Here is a 16,446-nt window from a genome sequence, read left to right as displayed (position 1 = left end):
CCTGCTTAAGGGCATCTTTCTCCCTCTACGTCTTTGACTTGAGTTTCCCCACCATATTGGGTTCCTTAATTTTCCACCCTGCCCACCTGCGTCTTCAATCATCATTCCGTTACTCTCTTCTCAGATTAGACACATGTTCAAGCCTCTTCTATACTAACACATACACTCTTTTGATATTATATTCCCTTTTAGTCTCTTGCGTGATCTTTCTTCTTTCCCTCTCATCCAAACTTCTTGAAGGAGCATTCTGTTCTCTCCCCATTCCCATCCTCCTTTCACTGCTCAACCTATTTCAATTTGGCCTGTAGTCACTTTCCTTTAGTAAAATTCGTTTTACTAAGGTTACCAGTGATGTACTCTTGGCCAGATCCCATGGATATTTTCCAGTCCTCCTTCATTTATAAAATAGAGATTAATATTTATTTCATAAGTTTGTTTTAAGAATTAGTGTATATGTATGGGAACTTCTTGGGACAGGGCTCGGCACAGAATAAGCATTAATAAATGGTTTCCTTTCTCTTTCTCTTCCTCCTGCTCGTCCATATTAGTATTATTATCGTCATGATTATTATTATTTCAAGGCCTTCTGGTTGTATTTGACACCATCAACCTTTCCGTCTTTGGGGAAATTCTTCAATGTTATGGCATTATGTTGTCTCAGTGCACCTCATCTTTTGATTATTCTTCTCTCCTCATCCCCCACAGGCCTCTCTGTCTTCTCCTTTCCCCAACAATTGTTGTTTCCCAGGAGTCTGTCTTTGGCCCTTTTCTCATCTTATTCTCCATGCTTTCCCTGGGCAAACTCCTACCTTCTCAGCCTGTCAATTGCCACTTACATGCTGATAAATCCCATGTTTTCCATCCAACTGGATCTGCCCTGAACCATGTATCCAGTCCCCCTATACTGCAGGACCTGGCACCTCAGAGACGCTCAAAACCTGGTGGCTCTGCAGTAAAGCCTGGGGGCATCGTAGCCTTGACTGTGACAAGACAGTGTGTGTGTGTGCGTGTGTGTGTGTGTGTGTGTGTCAGGGAAAGCTCTACGTTCTGCTGCCTTCTGTTGGAAATGGAGCACATTTGGCAAAGTGGGGTCTTGGCCACAATTGCCAGATGGCATGTAGCCACCTGGAAAAAAAGGAAGAATGAGGGAGCTGAGGAGGGGCCGGAGCCAGCAGCAGGCAGAGGTGATTAAGAAAACTTCCCCGGTGATATGGAGGGCTTTGGCCCCTGTCTGTCAGAAAGCATCACAGAGAAAAACTGGACTTTAAAAGCCTGAGAGACTAAAGTCGAAGTTTGTTTCTAAGTTCAGTTCACAGTGAAAATATCTTATATGCTTAGCTTTCAACTTCCAATAAACGTGGGCAGAATGTTGGCACATGAAAATGCCACATCCCTAAATACGACATAGGACAAACATGTAAGTGTTTGGATTCTGGATTTAGACAGATCGAGGTTCAAATTTTGGCTTCTCTTGCTAACCGTATGACTTTGGTTAAATGATTTAACTTTTCTGAGTCTCAGTCCTCTATTAGATGGTGACAACAATTGCCTCAAGAATTCATCACTTGATTCAACATTTATTAAGAGGCTAGGAAGTCCCTGGCACAGCGTTAGATGCTAAAGTGCTCAGATGACTCAGACATGTCCTTGCCCTCAAGGACCTCAGACAACAGAAGAGGTCACTGGCACATTCAGGAAAGAGGTGCCAGCTTGGCTCCGATGAGTGTGGAAGAAGAAGAGGTAGAGCATGGTATGCAGGCTTCTGGCTTTGGGAGCCAGGCAGATGGGGGGATCATTCGGGGAGAGAAGCAGGCTTAGGGCGGAGAGTGTGTAAGCTCAGTTCTGATCATACAGAGTGTGAGGTGCCCGTGGGGTGCCAGGTAGTAAGCCGGGCGATTCACCTGGACACCAGGAGAAACTCTGGAGTTAGAAAGAAGTATCTGGAGTCTTCAGCACAAACAAGTTCAGTGAAGCCCCAGAATGGATGATTCAGCTCAGAAAGCACATAGTCAAAACGATAATGGGAATTCCCCCAAACACCACCATTTGAACAACGGCCAGTGGAAAAACAGTCATGAGAGCAGCATCTCACAAGTTAGAGGCAAAGCTGGGGAACATGGGACTATAGAAACCAAGAGAAGTGAGGAGGGTCAGGAGTTTTGAACCCATTCAAGAAGAGGAAGGTGACAAAACACATCTAATAACTCTACAACAAAAAAGTTCTTCGAGACTTTGGCAGGAGAAGATTCAAAGAAATAATAAGGCTGGAAGGCCTGGCTTTAGACGAGAGAGTGTCCCCATCTCCTAACAGGAGCTGAGGACAACTGGAAGGACGAGAGATGTAGGAAGCTGGTAGGCAATTTGGCCAGACATTGTAGGATTTTTCCTTCCAGTGGTTTCTAATTTGTGTGTGACACCATGAGTGACCTTTGCTAATAACCAGGGTAAGCTGGTGAGGTGGGGAAAGTGAGGGGCATTTCATCTGGGCTCTGGGGACGGGCAAGTGCAGGAAGCTCGGGAGTATTTCAGGCAGCATCACAGACCCAGATGGGGAGAAAGACCAAAGTTTGCCGTGATAGCCATCTGCGTGCCTGGGATTTTCTGCGCCAACACAGTGCATTCTGGATGTGGGTACAGAGACTAGGGCTGGCTGGCTGGATCTCGGGTTTTAATGTTTCTAGATGACTTTGAAGGAAGGACAACCAAAGTTAGGACAAACTGATGGATGGGGGAATCTAAAGGAGCTAAGAAATAACAGGTGTCGATGAAGTCAGGTAAGCAGAATGGTGAAGTAGTGGGAAGAACTGAGAAAAAAATCTAGAAGGATTTAGGAGATTGTGGTCAGAGGCAGAGAGGTCTGCATTCATGGCTTTAGAGCTGGCTCAGTTCCAAGTAAAGCAACGGTGAGCTTCAAGGTGAAGTCATGAGAATGGTGGCTGAATTAGGATAGAAGGAAAGGTGGCAGGAACCGAGAGCATCCAAGAACCAGAAGATCATGTGTAGGATTCCTGGATGGTCATTCAGGATGAGGTTGCACTTGGGGTGGAGAGCAACCCCCAGATGAGAGACTCAAGATCTTCAGGACTAGGAGATTGCTCAGGAAGCTGAACAGCTGACACAGTGGGACAGTCAATATGTGTCACCCAAGTATGAGGAGAGGGGGAGTGTGAACCCATGTGCACATGCTAGGGACTCTGCCTCAGCCCTTGGGTGCCTCAGGCATGTGACACTTCTCAGAACATTTCTGTGGCGCCATGCAAACCAGATTCTTCCCAGAGCCCCTGACTGCACTGGTGCTGAGCTGATTGTACCACCTGCTGTTCAGGTATAGCCCGGAAGGCCATACACCAGTGGAACCCTCTGCAGACTCCTGGCTATGAGGTTGGGAATGTCAGTCCTCCTGCTAGCCAGGGCCGAGGGGCCCCGTCACTTGTTAAGGGCTGCCTCTTGGCATTCAAGGGCAGGTTTTGTTAAGACACTGAATGAGCATGGCCAGTGAAAAGTTTCAGGACTTGTTTCTGGAGACACTGGGGCAGCAAAAAACGAGATGCAGCATTTAAGGCCTTCAAAGGGAGTTTCAAAGCGTGGCCACACCCTAAAGTCCACAGGCAGGTGTGGCGTTCCCATGTGCAGGCCCTGTGTCTGAGCCTGATAGATGGGCGAATGCTGACAGCAGCCTCAATCACTCACAAATGGAGCTTGGTTTAAAGTTCAAGTAATAACTGGATGGTGACTATTTGTCTCCGACCAACACTCAGCACAAAAAAAGGTTGCACTTTTTTCTAAAAGGCAGCAAATGTGGACAAATATTAGCTCTTGGAAATAAAGGGGGAAGTTATTCATTCACTCAGCAGCATTTTCGAAGCCATCAATCTTCCGGGGATTTCTATTGCTTTAATCATCAAGGTTGTTTATTTGGAGCAATTTCTGAGAGAATAAAAGTACCTTTGGCCTTTATCTGCTGTCATCAAAGCATCCATTAGGGGGCTGGAGCCCTGTGGGGAGGCTCAAGGGATTATTCAGAGAGGTTTTCTGAAACGCACAGGAATTCTGCTTTTTCTCCTCCCTGGTGTGGCGGTCGAGTTTAAACTGTAATCTGAAAGGTTGGGTTTATCATCAGGTTTAGACCATTTGAACAGGATTTTGTTCAAGGCAAACCTACAGATAAAAGCACTCAAAGTGGCCTGGAACAAAGGCCTGCCTGCCTAGAGAACCTGTGTGGTTTCCGGCAGTCCCCGAGCCTTGGTGTGCTAACATGTACAGTGGAGTCCCCAGCAGCCTATAAGACGACAGGGTGTCATCTTCCGCCGGAGCCCTAAGCAGAATCAGGTAATGGACTGACTCTTTCCCATCCTGCTGGAAGGTGAATGTTTGCTACGCCCAGTAAGCCAGAGGTGGGATGAGAAAGAATTGGAAGTCTGTGGACCCCATGGATAAGAGCACGTGTGTGTGCACCTCCCCCCCCCCCCGCCCCGCACTCACAGTGCATGACATACACTCACAAACATGCATGCATTTCCCACACATGTGAACACCACACACGTACACTCTCACACCCCGTCACCAATTGTGCCCTAACTATGGAGGCTTCTGCTCCAGCTCTGCCTCGAACATCCACCCACCTCTCTTGCCCCTCCTTAACACTTTGCGCTTCTCCATCTTCCAGTGCAAGCCTCGGTTTTTCAGATCTCATAGACCAGCCCTAGCCAGTCAGATATGTATGGACAGCTCAGAATAACAACAAGACCCCCTTTTGTAGGGGCCCCTGGCTGTCTCTGGCCCTGCTCCCCCAGAAGGCTCTGTCTGAGCTCCTGGGGAGCAAGGGCTGGGACACCTCTGCTGACTGGAAAATATATGAGTAGTTGCCCTGTTTTCTCTTCCTGGGCCTACGAGGAACGCTTGCTATGACTTCCTCCTGAGGCTTCTCTCTCAGCATTTTGCTGCGTCAGCTGAGTGCTCAATGCTTATAGCCAGGTCAGCAGTAATCTGCACAGGAGTGCACGCGCGCGCACACACACACACACACACACACACCCCATATACACCACACACACACACACACACACAAACACACACACACAGCACACCATAGAGATATACAAGGTCAGACAATTAAGTTCGTGAACTCATCCTAGAAAAAGCGCTACATACCTCATTGCTGACTATCACTATGGTCACCTTCGAAGTACTCCCCTTGGGAAGCTATGCACTGATGCCAGCACCTAGTTCACCCTTCAAAGCAATTTTGGAACTCTTTTTTCTGGAATGGCCATCAGAGCTGTCGTCATATTACCCTTGATGTCCTGAGTGTCATCAAAATGTCTTCCTTTCAATATTTCCTTTATCTTCAGCTAAGAAAGAAGTCATTGGGGCAGATCAGATGAGTAGGGAGCGTGTTCCAATCCAGTTATTTGTTTACTGGCTAAAATTCCCTCACAGCCAGTGCCATGTGAGCTGGTGCATTGTCGTGATGCAAGGGCCATGAATTGTTGGTGAAAATTTCAGGTCGTCTAACTTTGTCATGCAGCCTTTTCAGCACTTCCAAATACTTAGTAAGCTAGGTTAACTGTTCAGTTGGTACAAATTCATAATGAATAATCCCTGTGATATCCAAAAAGGTTAGCAACATCGTTGCAACAAGTTTGCAATCTTAATTGGCAGACCTCGTATACTCACACCACACACCATAGAGATATACACACAGACAGACACATGTACGTATACCTCAGAGACATCTATACATGTATCTATATATGTCTGTGTGTATATACACACAGAGAGAGACATGCCACAGCACAACTACGTGCTCACACATCATAGGGAATAACACACGTTCACATACCATAGGGAGATATATACACATCCACACACCACACAGGCACCACAAAAATATCTACACACATATCTCTGAGACAGTTACATATATGAAACACAACACAGGGATGTCACACACACACACTCCCACTCATTTGTTACAAAGAGAGGACGTACCCCAACACCTGACTGCACATATAAACGTGAACTCACAGACACATACGACCATTTACTTGCCCTGCCCTGGCCCCCACCAACAGACAGATTACATGTGCACGCTTGCACACACCCAGGTAGTAAACCCCCAGAGAGCCCCCCAGCTAGCTTGTGTTAGAAGTATTTCTGGAATGGCCCAGACCTGGAAGAGAGAAGGGGCACGTCTGTACCTGCCAGGCTTGGCAGGGGAGGCAGACAGTGTTAGGGTAGGATCTCTCCAGACTCTGGAGATAGTTAGGACACTGGAGTGGCAGGTCCCAAATCAGCAGGGGGTTTCCCCTCCCAGGATGGGCAAGGGGCGGAGACCAGAGATGAAGGAGGGCCAGGAGTCGTGCTCAGGGGCTAGCTCAGGCCCCAGGGCTGACTTTCCTTGTGGTAGAGCAAGAATCTCTATGTTCTGAGCCTCAGAATCCCTTCTGTACAATGAAGCTAATGTGAAAAGCAAATGAAAGAAAGATTGATAGCGTCAAAGCTGCAAAATTATTGTTATTTTTATAATTACATTTCAGCAGAGCTGCACTGGGCAACCCAGCCTCCTGAGCTTCCAGTTAAGCCCCTGCTTTCCTCTTTTTTTCTGTAGGGTCAGAGGATACTCTATTTTCATTTTCTAGATTCTTTGGGGTACCTGAGAAGTGGGGAGGAGAGAAGCGAATAGGGCTGGCAGGAGGCTTGGTGGTTTTGCCTGGCCAGCCTGTAGAAGCCAGGCTCTGAGTGTGCCTGGTGGTGCTGGTGGGCTCTGGCAGCTGGTGAGGGCCCTGCCCTATCATGGTGAACCCACATTTTACACAGTGCGTTTCCAGTGTATGTGCGCAGTAAAGATTTGCTGACTCAGTGAATTGAATTGCATTTTCTGGTCCTGTCCCTAGCTGGAAATCCTGTGGACAAAAGAAGTGCCACAAGAAAGTTAGAGTTTGTGCTGTATGTCATGGGAGTCACATGCAAAGAAAAAGTGATGGAGTTCCCAGGAGGAGAGGTCACCTCTATAAAAAAAAATGTCTTCTGAAGGAAGCTGCACCGTGCAGGATGGATGGGAAATCATGCTTTCTATCTTCCACCCTGGGAAGCTGTGGCTACTTCATTTCTGGACCTTCAGACCCAGTCACTGTCACGTGTAGAATCCCGTAGAGTGGCCCTAGGAATTTGTTTGGGCTCATTCCATTTTCCCTTGGCAAATAAGCCTAGTTACCATGTGCTGGATGCTTCTTCTTATGGCCATTGTATCTCTGAGTGGGCAGCTGCCTCTTGGAATCCCACGCTGTGCTCTGTGCTGTGGCAGCACTTGTCGCACTGTTGTAGTGCCCATTCATTCCCAGATGTGTGTGTTTTCCCTTCTAGACTGCAAGCTCCTTGTTGCCAGCGATCCATTTGTCTTAGTTTCTCTTCGTGCCTGGGCTGCAAGAGACAGTAGGTCTCCAGAAAGGACTTGCTAAGGATTGAAGGAGGAAATAAGACATGGCGTCCTCGCTGGAGGCTGGTGGCTCAGAGCTCCCTAGTTGGATGGTAACCATTTCCACATCCCCTAGTCCTGCCCTCAACTGTTTTCTGCATGAAGGTGTGTGGTGGAGGATGAGACCTGAGTTGCAGTTGGTTGAGGAAGTAGAGTTTCAGACAGCAGCCTCACATATCCAGACGCACATGCCATTACCAGACAGGGTTTGTTTCTTTCTTTTGGTGAGAGTTGAAAGCAGGTATTTAAACATAGAGCTTGGTCTCACAACAAAATCTGACCACTTAGAAAATGTGTGTTCTAGTGGATTTGTTGCTGTTGTTTAAATTAAAGAGCATTTTCCTAAACAAAATGTGTTACTACCATAAGAAGATTTAATTCCTACTTTTTTGTCTTCTTCCCACCTCATTCTTAGGCTTTCCTAGAACTATGAGGATTAGTCACTAAATGACTGAGGTCAACCGTTTCTCGAGTTCAGTGCATGTGTTTGCCTTGAGCGCTTGACAAATCAAGTCTGATTCAGCCCATGATAGAAAATGTTAGAGCTTCTGCCCCAGTCACTGCTGTTCCCCTGTGGGCTGACAGACGACCTCAGGGACATAGCCAGGTGGTGACACGCAACGGGAGGGCTGAGGCCAGTATTGCGCCCCTTCAGTCTATGGCCGGGTAGGTGCTGGGTAGTGCAGTACAGGAAAAAGCATAAGGGCTCTGGCGACAGGTGGACCTCAGATCTAACCTTGACTGCTTGTCGGACTAGCTATGTTTTTCTCTGAACTTATTTCATAATCTGTAAAATTGGAAATCTGGTAGCTAAATGGCCACCATGTGGCGAGGCATCTGTAATGTACCTAGTATAGTACTCAGCGTATAGCGAATGTTGACCAGTAGCTTTCATTGTTATTATTACTTGGGTGAATAACAAGTCTTAGAAATTCATGTGACATTAGGTTCCTGGGACTTATGAAAAATGAAAATATCATTTTAAGGAGGTAAGAGCTATTTTGTGTCCATTAAAGTTGCCAGGGGCTTTTATAGTTTCTTAAAATAATTCAATTCACATTGCAAATGTCTGATATACTTTTTAATAAATACACTGATTAGATAAATTTCAAAGTTTAAAATAGATGTAACTTTTCAGATTCTGATTAAACATAAGGACGTTGGTTTGTGTTTATGTACAGAGGTGTGGGTATTTATATCTAATAGGATATAATATCTGTATAGCTATAAATATGTGTAACAACTATTTATTACCTTATAGTCATACCAGCAACTATAGATACTCGACTGGACTTAGCTAATGGTCATTCCCATTTGGTTCTTATGTCAACTTACTGTCTAACGGCAATCAGATTTGATATAACATAAAATCTTATATAGAAACACTAATAAATATGCACATGCTATACAGATATATGTGATTATAAAAATATTAATATGTGTTTATTTTAAGTATTGAATTATTTTCAGGTGTCCCACTTGAATTTCAGTCTTGAATTGTTCAGTCTTGAATAATTCAGTCTTGAATTATTTCAGTCTTAGGAGGGTCCACTGTGGGGAAACATAAACTGACATGCGGGTGCTGATTTTCAGTTGCTGGGGGCCAAGCACGCCTGAAGAACACATAGGGGCAGGTGCATTGGGGTGGCCCAGAGAGAACCTCAACTGAAAATTCCAGAGGGCCAGGGGCTTAGCTTGTCTCAGGCATAGTTGATCCACGGTGGGGCCGTGGTTTGTCAGAGCATGATTAGGTCCTGTAACCCTGAGGGTGAGAATCGAATCACTTGACCCCTTTGGACAACTCTGTGAAGAAATTGGCAATCCACTCAGTGTGGCTGGGAAGTTGCTTCATTTATCGACTTAAAATCTCCCTTTCTGTAATTCCTGGCCATTTCCTTTTCTTCTCTCCTCCCGGAGACTAGAAGAGCAGGTCATGACCTTTCTTATGCATAGACTCAGGCCCGCAGAAGCCATAAAGATAACCAGCAGCTCTTCAAAGCTGGTCAGATCCCTGATAATTCCCCAGAGGATTTTCCCAGCACTTACAGGAAGGCGGGTTTGGGGAAGCTGCTGTGCTTATCCAGCTGGGACTATTGCAAGGACTGGACATGGGTGAGACAACTGCTTCAGGGGATGAAAAGGCACTTCAGAGTGACACCTCTGCTGGGGACACCTCAGGTTGCTGCACGAAGCAGTATGCAGGGGAGATTTCCAGGACACAAGTCCATGAGCTGCTTTCTGGGAAGCAGAGCACACTGACGAAAGGCTGTTTCAGGTGGCTTAAGGAAATTTCCCCAAGTTCACTTTTGGTTTGAAATAATGGGAGTGGGGTAGGGGTGAAAATGCGGATTTGAATCTAATATATATCTGAGAACTCATTTAGAAGAAATTTCAGCCCATCAGCATTTAAGAAAATACACTGCTACCCATTATGTATGTATATGTATATTTTTATGTGTGTACATAGCTAACGTACAAGATAACAATAACAGAGTTTATATTGTGAGCTCCTACTATACGGTCTAGGCACTTTGATATTTATTATCTAATTGAATCCAAACAAAACCCGTCATATAAATACCAAACCCATTTTACAGATGTGGGAACTGAGGATTTAAAAATTTAATTAAACGCGAAGCTGGGTTTCCATCCTGGGCCTTCTGTTCCAGCACCCACTGTTTCCACCATTGTGATTTGTAAATAGATGACTTCAGCTGTGGGGAGATTGTGTTTAAAGCTGTTGACCACTGCCACATTCCTACAAATGCTGTCCTGAGTTATTTGCTGTTAAGTGACACTGTATCAAATTATGAAAATGCATGTGCTTTGTGTGGAAACAGGAAGAATAACGAGAAGGCTATTGTTGTTCTCTAAAAGCCACTTCATTCTGTTTGTTAAAAATTACGGCTCTTTATATATTTATTATGAACATAATAATATAATGATGTATTCAACAGATGTTTATTGTGTATCTGCTAGGTGCAGTCACAGGAAACACAGCAGTGATTTACAGATGCCCCTGTCTTCCTGTAGCTCACAGAGAAGTGGTAAGTGATGACTTAGCAATGAACCCACCTCTTTGAGGATGTCTTACTTGTCAGTAGAGAGAACTCAGCTTGACTTCACTTGCACAGGGACACATATTGCTGCCCTTAGCCAGGCGAGAGAAGTAGAGTGGCCTGGCCTCAGGGACTCAGGACCTGCAGAGCCAGACTGCACTTTCTTCCCCTCTCATCTTGGCCTCTCTTGATGAATGGGCTCCATCTTCTAGGTCTGGCCTTTGCCATTTTGCCTACATCATGCCTACTGCTCCTCCGAGACCTCACTTTGGTCCATGTCATTGTCAGAGAGGGAATGCCCCCCCCATCTCTCTCTCTCTCTGTCTCTCTCTGTCTCTCTCTCTCTCTCTCTCTCTCTCATCTGTTTTAAAAACCTGAGAAAAGGCACAATTTGGCCTAGTTTGGGTCCTGTATCTGCTGAAGGTGGGGAGTGAGGCTGATTTTCCAAGAAGATTTTTCTCCAATGAACATGTAAACACTCAGAGCGGGACAGCAACACTTCCCAGGGGAGAACTGCGTTGGGCAAACAATTCATGTCCACTACAAATAGTCATTCTATTAATACTGCATCACATACAATGGGCTTTTATGAGTGGTACCCTACTTTAACTAACCCCATCAGCTTTGCAGGACAGAAGTGATTCTTCTCATTCAACAGATGAGGAAACATGTCAAAGAGGTAAAGTCGGGCCAGCGGTCACATGGCTAAGTTGCTGTCAGAATTTAAATGCTGATTTTCTGGATTCAAATTTCAAATCATGAAAGAGACTGAAAGTCTTTCTGGATTTCCAGAGATAGATTCAATCGTACTTTGTATAATTTTAGGGCTACGTGCTTTCTTGTGTGTGGATGGTTGAAAACTGGTAATCACTACAGTTTGGGTAATAGCTCTCAATTAAACATTTGTTCGGTCAATAAGAAACACGGTTTCCTGGCCAAGCTAGATAGCTAATATTTTATAATTATGTGGTAATTTTAGGTGGTATGTGGCAAAAAGCATTAACGGGATTTCTCTAAACCATTGACTTTATCACTGTGGGAAATTCTACAACATCCATCATGGCTTCATGTCAAAGCTTTTTTGTTTGTTTGTTTGTTTTCTTATTGAGTCTTCTTTAAAAGCAAAGATAGAATCAGGATTCCAGTAATATTTATTTCCTCATCCATCTATTCTTCCATCCATGCATCCGTCCAAATCTCCCTCCACTGACATGTCCATCCATTATGCCATCTATTCATTCAAAAGTTCATTTGCCGCACGTTTTATGCCAGGCACTGTGCTAACTATTGAATGGAATAAATATAATAGAACACAAACCCTTTCTTCACAGCGCTCTCAGTCAAGGTTGGGTGACATCATCTATTAACAAACAATTCTAATGCCAAAGACAACTTTACCAAGGCCACCTACAATCTGAGGGTGACTGAAGAAATACTCCATGCATAGTAGGTAACAGAATGTTTCTAGGCCAACAAGAACTGGTAATTGATGATAGTTTCATATGACATTAATACATTATGAAAAAAAGGTACCAGTGGAAGAGTCACGGACATAGAAAAGTAGGGCTGAAAGAGATGAGTGTCAGAATCCCTCTAACATTGTCCAAGCGATATGCCCTCAACCATTGATTCCCTATGGAGGTTGCCCCTCTGAGTAAGAGCTCCTGGAGTTCAGCTGCAATATCCTTCTTTAGTCATTCCTCTTCTCTTCTGAGTATTGGCTAATCAAACAACATGTGTGGAAATAATTTTAATTCTAAGATACCGGGATTCCAGAATGAAGCAGAGGGTGGGGTATCACAAACAGAGTTTTCAAGTACTTTAGCACTTGCACATGGATATTCTCAGTTATCAGTGAATGGGTTAACTTTCGGATTGATTCATCACCTTTTTGTACTTTTAGTTAATTTGACTCTGTCAAGGAGATTCCTTTAAGTTGAAGTACCCAACAGATCAGCGTCAAATCTCTGGAACAAAAGCATTCATCTGAGGTACTGTCCTTAAAAGAGTCCAGCATAGAACCAAGTAGTCCATCTAGAAAACAGTGCCATCCACATTACATTCTCATCTTCTTCCCCGTCAAAACATGGCTGATGCCAAAGTGAATAGAGTAATTCAGACAAGTGGAGAAGAAGGCACAAGCTCTTGATGAGACCGAAATGTGTTGTAGATGGGAAGTGGAATTTGAGCTGAACCTTGAATGTGAGTATGATTTTGGCCAGCAGAGAATGTAGGTAACTGCACTCCAGGCTGAGAGAAGCTCACGAAATGCTGCCTGGAGGTCAAGCTCCAGGCGTGTTCGGAGAAACGTGCCTGTGTTTGTGGTGGAAGTTTGGAGAGTGAACGGATCAGGATGAGAATGTGGGTTGGCTCAATCCTGTAGAATTTGCAAAGCCTTGTTAAGAAATTTGGCTTTTCTCCTGGGCAAATAGAGGTGTTAAACGGGGAGAATGATGTGACCAGATGGATGTTTTTGTATGCTCACCTAGCGGCAGTATGAGTGATGGACTGGAACTGGAGGCAGAGTACAGTTAGGGAATTGCCAGGATAATCTACTCTTCGAAGCAGAATTAAAATTTCCAGGGACTCTGTGATGCTTTCTATACATGAGGTCAGATTTGCTTCTGAACATTCTGGGTCGTCCTCACTCATAAAATATTTTGTGTGTTTTATTTGTTTAACCAGTTCTGCCGATCAAACTAGAAATGCAAATAAGCTTTTTACATGTATTTGTAAACGTATGAGAAATTAAACTCACCTCGCATTTATTTACTGAGCACAGATTCCCTGTACTGCATACCGCTAGACTCCTGAGGATTATAAAGAAAAGGAATAGAATATGGGTTTATCCCCCCTTCAGTTTACATCTCATTTTATGGGTGGGAGAAAGCTATGGGAATCACAGGGGATTTGTTTCCTGCTCAGCTCTGGACTAATTGACAGGGTCCTTGGCTTGCCGAGGACCAGGAAGCTTGTAGATGGTCTGAGATGGATAAAGGGGGCTCCTGGGAGCAGGACGTTGGGGATGAGATTCTGTGGTAGCTCTGGGATCCATTCCTGAGTGAGACCTTTAGTGGACACAGCATCTGGGTTTTGACATTCTGCTGAGAGTGGCATCTCAGTAGACCATTACAGAACTGTTGGGGCACAGACACATATTTATTTATGACAGATTGGATCACAGCCACACAGAGATGGTACTGTCACCTGTGCCAGATTATATTCTTCTCCTGGAAATAGAAGGAGTCACCCATGGAGCAGGGTAGCTGCCCAAGCACAGCCAACGTAGGGTGGGACCTGTCACTGATTTATCCAGGAGCAACAATTGATGACCAGGGGCCAAGGGGCTTTGCAACCTCCTTGGATATTCCTCTGCCCCACATCTGGGCGGACAGCAGTTCTATGTGGCTTACGTGGGGCCTTATGGTTTGAAGTTACTCTCAGACAGTGACAAGCTTTGCATCCTATGTGCCTACGAGATATGCCGGGAAGAGAAGCCCTAGGCCGAGGGATGGATGGCCTGGGTGAAGTGGTGTCTCCACCACATCTCACCTGGGAAAATCTTGGCGACAATGACAAACATTTGAGCAACAGTTTTTCTGTATAAGACACTTTTCATGAATCCTCACAACTTTCTAGATGAGAGAACCGAGACTCAGAGAGGACACTGTATTACTTCCCAAAACTGCTCTATCGTGGCAAAGCTGGGGCCACAACTCAAGTATTCCATCCACAAATTCTCATGATTTTTTCCCACCAAACTAGAAGAGTCCCTTACGCTTGAAAACGAAAACAAAAACAAAACCTTTAGTACTAGGATTTGTAAACTGAAGATATCAAGGTAATAAATGCTTGTATTAGTTTGCTAGGGCTGCCACAACAATGCACCCCACACTGAGTGACTTAAACAACAGCAATTGATTTCCTCATGGTTCTGAAGGCCGAAAGGCCGAGATCAAGGTGTCAGCAGGGTTGCTTTCTTCTGAGGCCTCTCTCCTTGGCTTGTCAATGGCTGTCTTCTCCCTGCGTCCTCACACGGTCTTCCCTCTATGCACGTATCTGTGTCCTAATCTCCTCTTCGTATCATGACACCATCATATTTTATGGGGTCCTCCCTAATGCCCGCATTTTAACTTAATCACCTCTTTAAAGGTTATATCCTTAAATACAGTCACATTTGAGGTACTGTGGGCTATGGCTTCAGGGTATGGATACATTGGGGACAGGGGCACACAATTCAGCCCATTACAGTGTTTAACAATTGTTTAGTGTTAAGACTATCTACTCGACACGGTTAAGCGAGTTTTGTGAGGCTCAGTGGAGAGAACCCATTCATTTGTTCCATCGCACAATGCTTCCTGACTCCTTGCACAGTAAATATTCCACAGATGCTGTACTTGGATACAGTATAGCATCGAGCAATGTATTTGTTATTATTTCCATCTCACAGAGGTGAGAGAGGAGGCTCAGGGAAGGACAAAGCTATTTTCAAATTTCCCCACATAGAGAATTGTGGCGTAGGGATTCGAACTTGCACCTTTGCTGCCAACCTCATTCTCAGAATTAAAAAAAAAAGCAAGTGAAAATGGCCTGGATTTAATAGCAAACGTATTCTGTTCCTTTCCCACTTGTTCAGCTTTCACTTGCACTGAAATTATTAAACTGACAAGGGAGGGTAGTGGGTGGAATGCAGATACTATTGCTTTCAGAAAATGAGGCTCCATCGGGCAACCCTTTCTTACTGCCTCAGCTGGGGGAAGGAGGCCCTAGCCAGAGGGAATCAAATACTTTTCAAATGTCTCATTAAAATAAAAAGGTGATTCTTGCATTGGTACCATGATAAAGACTACAAAGCAGCAACATGAAAACTCCCTGGTTTACCCTTCTGAATAGGCCTCAGCTCTGGCCGCAGAATGAATTAGCAGCCACCCCATTATCTGTAAGCCTCAGAGGGTGCAACCCAGGCTTTGATCTGCCAGTGTCAAGGAAACTGATAAAAACTCGTTCTGTTTCTAAGCTTTCCAGGCCTGAAATTCTCTTTTCCCTTCAGCACGCTATAAATGACCCTCTGAAGTGGCTGCACATTCTTTCACAGCCTTGTGTCCAATCTATTCATAACCACGGTTATCAATTATTATACCAGCTGGAATTTCTGAGGGCCAGGAGGCTGTCAGGAGCTGTAATTGTGGTTCAGGGATAAAAGCAAAAACACACAAATTTTAACCAATCATAATTAACTTATTCTCCAAGTGCAAGGAAAAAAAGAAACCCCCCAAAACAAAACAACACAAAACCAAGGCTTATGAATCCGTCTCAGCTAATCACTCTTGAAAGCAGCCATGGAGGGGGAAAGGGGTGCTTTTATTAACGATGGTCGCTACCGATTGGCCTGTGGCGCCAGGGTCCCCAGGAAGGAGCGAGGCCAACTGGCAACCAGAGAAGTTCTCAAATCATTGGGGCTTTTTTTTTTTTTTTAAATCTTAAAAAACCCTCATTTTTCAAAGTAGTGTGATGTTTTCCAAGCTTCTGACAGAGCTTTGAATAAAGAGGCATCAATTTCTCATTGAACCCAAACAACTGATTGAGTGGTTCAAAATATTTCATTAAAAAGAAGTTCAGTGGCTGTTATCACATTAATAAAGGAGGCGCGTGTGACCTGGAAGGGGGCCTGAGGGACCCGATCCCCAGACTCAAGGTCAGGCGGCAGGATGAGCTGGGCAAAGCCTTAGCTCAGGGCCTGGCACTTAGTAGGTACTCAGGAGGCCAGCTCGTATCCCTGCCCTGCTCTGTTCTTAGGCTGGCCAACAGCCAAATGTCTTGGAGGCATCTGGCTAGTGGCAACAGCATCTGAATGGAAGGCCCATGATGTCATGGAGAAAGCATGGCTTTGGAGTGTGACAGGTCTCAGTT

At 44.9% G+C, this 16,446-nt stretch overlaps 1 long non-coding RNA gene across 1 annotated transcript in view; it reads left to right on the top strand.

Annotated features, from left to right (window-relative positions):
* The window catches only part of LOC148758966 (uncharacterized), a 385,483-nt gene that overhangs the window by 300,524 nt on the left and 68,513 nt on the right, over positions 1 to 16,446 (top strand). The window contains exon 3 of the long non-coding RNA XR_016019886.1: positions 10,457 to 10,524. This is a non-coding gene — a long non-coding RNA (uncharacterized LOC148758966). The remainder of the gene's footprint in view (positions 1 to 10,456; positions 10,525 to 16,446) is intronic.

The sequence above is a fragment of the Rhinolophus sinicus genome, chromosome 2, assembly GCF_057876585.1.
Source record: "Rhinolophus sinicus isolate RSI-liver-muscle chromosome 2, RSI-T2T, whole genome shotgun sequence".
NCBI classification, from domain to species: Eukaryota; Metazoa; Chordata; class Mammalia; order Chiroptera; family Rhinolophidae; genus Rhinolophus; species Rhinolophus sinicus.
This window is presented reverse-complemented; position numbering and strand designations above follow the sequence as displayed.